At 56.1% G+C, this 2,918-nt stretch overlaps 1 pseudogene; it reads right to left on the bottom strand.

Moving 5' to 3' along the window:
• Positions 1 to 1,182: 1,182 nt before the first annotated feature.
• Positions 1,183 to 1,650, bottom strand: LOC118677448 (annotated as a pseudogene).
• Positions 1,651 to 2,918: the final 1,268 nt, after the last annotated feature.

Here is a 2,918-nt window from a genome sequence, read left to right on the forward strand (position 1 = left end):
GGTTCCATCGGTGGTTGTTAACCCCAGCAGGCCCATCAGAATCTCCAGGGGAAGTTTAAAAAGGAGCAATCCCTGGGATCCACACAAGTCTTCCCACGTCAGAACCTCCTGGGTGTGGAGCCTGAAAGCCTTCCTTTAAAGAGCGTCCCAGGCGTCTGAGGCAGCAGGTCCACTGAGAAAGGAGCGATGCCCTTTGCACAGAATGGGAGGTTTTACGGGAGAAACAATATTACCTAAACGCTGTGCTGACCCGCGTCCTATTGTTCAAGGTGAAGAGGAGTTTGCATAATGGTATGTGCAGTAGGATTGTTTTTTCCTCTTTTTGCTTGTGTTTTCTGCTTTTTCACAACAAGCAGGGATGAAAGGAATGAGAGCAATGCCTTTCGGGGGTGGGGGCGGGGGCAGAATAGGTCATGACTCCGATGCTTCTCCAGGCAATTCGTTGTGTGGCCAGATGGGAAGATAGGGTTTTACTCATTCTGTTCTTTGAATATTGTATTGACCTCTCTAGGTGCCTGGCCTGCAGCACAAATGTGTTCCTGCTCAGTGGGGACTTAGTCAAGTAGAGAGACAGACATTCCTCAGGCATCGCATGGACGAGTAAGGAAATTACAAGCCGAACTAAGTTTCCTGCAGGAGAGAGACTCTCTCTTTGAGAGGGTTAATCATGGAATTTGACCCAGACTCCGGGGTCATGTAGGGTCTCCCTGAGGAGGTGACCTCTGACATGAGATCTAAGATGAAAAGATCGAACTGGGTGAGGCAGAGGCAGGAAGAAGAGGGAACCGCATGTGCAAAGGCTCTGGGGCGGGAAGGAATCGAAGAAACAGAAATAGGGCCATAGTGGCTGGAGTGCAGGGGGGTGCGGGACCAGAAGGGCCTTGCAGGCTGTGTGAGGTTTGGGTCTTGATCCCGAGAGCAGTGGGGAGCCACCCGTGTTTCAAACAAGATGTCCCAATCAGATCTGCGTTTGGATGGGGCCCACTCTGGCTGCTGTGAGGTGAAAAGATTAGCAGGGGTGGGGGGGACCCAGAGACAATACTGGGAGACCAGACAGGACACCTTTTTTTCCCTGCCGCAGGTTTGTTTGTACAAACAGCACAGGAGGGCACCAGTGCCACGCAGACAGCAGCCCAGGGGCCCCACCAGTCCTTCCGTCCTCACTTCGGCAGACAGAGGCCTCTACTGTGGGGCCTTCGTGGTGGCCTGGGCACCTTTGGGAGCCTGAGCTGCAGCCGCACCCGCACCCGCAGCCTGGGGCTTGGTTTCCGCCTTGGCCTTGGCCTTTGGCCGGCAGAGCCTGAGCCCCTTGGCGATGCGGGCACGAGCACGTTTCCCAAGCTTGGGGTGAGCGATGTAGGGAGGTCGACTGAGTTTGTGGCTGCCGCCCTTTGGGATATTGGGCCTGGGCTCCTTGGGCTTGACCAGGGCCTTGATGGCCTCAGCGCCTGCGCTCATGGCCTTGGCGTTGCTGGCCTGCATCTTCTTCGGGCCCTTCTTGTTGTGCTTCTTGGCACAGCGCATGTTCCTTAGGAATTTGGGGTCTACCCCCTTAAGAGATTCATATCTTTGTGACCAGGGTTTCTTGATGCCGTTTCTGTGCCATTTTCACCACTGGTTGTGCATGATGTGGTTCTTGGACTTGCCCATCTCTGCACCGAAGCCCGTGGCTCCCAAAACGCCAGGGACCGGAAGAGAGCCAGACAGGACGTTTTTATGAAAGCCTAGGCCAGAGATGATGGCACCTGCAGTCGGGTGTTAGAAAGACGCTGAGGAGAGGAAATGGGTAGTCCCTGGTGATGGACGGATATTGAGGGAGGGAGAAGGGGAGAGGGAGGGGGGGTGTCCCGGGGGACTCCCAGGTTGTGGCTCAGGCAGCAGGGTGCAGCTGAGGCGGACTGAGGTAGAGGATCAGGTGGGGAGATCACGTGTTGGACTGGGACTGGTTGAGCTTGAGGGATGTCTGAGAGACCCACGTGGAGATGTGGTACAAACAGTTGGATGTACCCACCTGGGGCTCAGGGAGAAGCTGGGCGAGAATGAGGCCCTGAACCTTGACATCAGAGACACTTGAGGCTGGGATTCTGTGTTGTGGGGACCTGCCTTGTGCATCGTGGGATGTTTAGCAGCAGCCCAGGCCTCTCTCCACTAGGTGTCAGTAGCAGCCCTCTCTTGTGACAACCACAAATGTCTCCCCACATCGCTGAATGCCAGCTGCCTCTGGTGGTGATACCCTGGGCTACAGGTACACACCTGGGAGTCATCAGCATCTGTGTGGGTGTGGGTGAGATCCCCCAGCGAGAGAGAATGAGATGGAGGGAGAAGAGGATCCGGGAGGAAGTGTTGGGTGCCAGCGTTTAATGGACAGATAAATTACAACGGGCCATCCACGAGTGAGGGGAGGCCGAGAGCCGGGAGGAGAGCCAGAAGCCAGAAATACACCCGAGGGAGTGTTTCCAGAAGGAGGGGTGGCCATGGGCATTAGGTGCTGCTGAGAGCAAGTGTCCCCAGCCTGAACAATGTCCACTGCGTTTGCCTGGGAAGCCATTCAGGTTTTATAGCAGATTGACCATCAGGGGGCAGCACGACCTTGCAGGCAAGGACGTGGTGCAAGCCCTCAGGTTTGGTACCCAGGAGAGCAAGGCGGTGGGCTGGAGGGGGAGCCCCAGTTGGGTGGGGAATAGGGTTAGGAGTGGGTGGGGTGCCCCAGCTCAGGCGGGGTGGGGAGCAAGCTGGGGAGGACTCCTGGGGTGTCTCTGGAAATAGTCAGGACCGCTTTGTGGGCAGAGAGGAGAGCAGCCTGGATGAGACAGAGGGAAATAGATCAATACTAGCTGTTTCCCTGGACCCAAAGGGGAACTGTGCTGGGTGACCAGAGGGTTCTGGGGAGAACGAGATGAAGAGCTCAGCTGAAGAGT

Source organism: Myotis myotis, unplaced genomic scaffold (assembly GCF_014108235.1).
Source record: "Myotis myotis isolate mMyoMyo1 unplaced genomic scaffold, mMyoMyo1.p scaffold_m19_p_2, whole genome shotgun sequence".
In the NCBI taxonomy this organism is placed as follows: Eukaryota; Metazoa; Chordata; class Mammalia; order Chiroptera; family Vespertilionidae; genus Myotis; species Myotis myotis.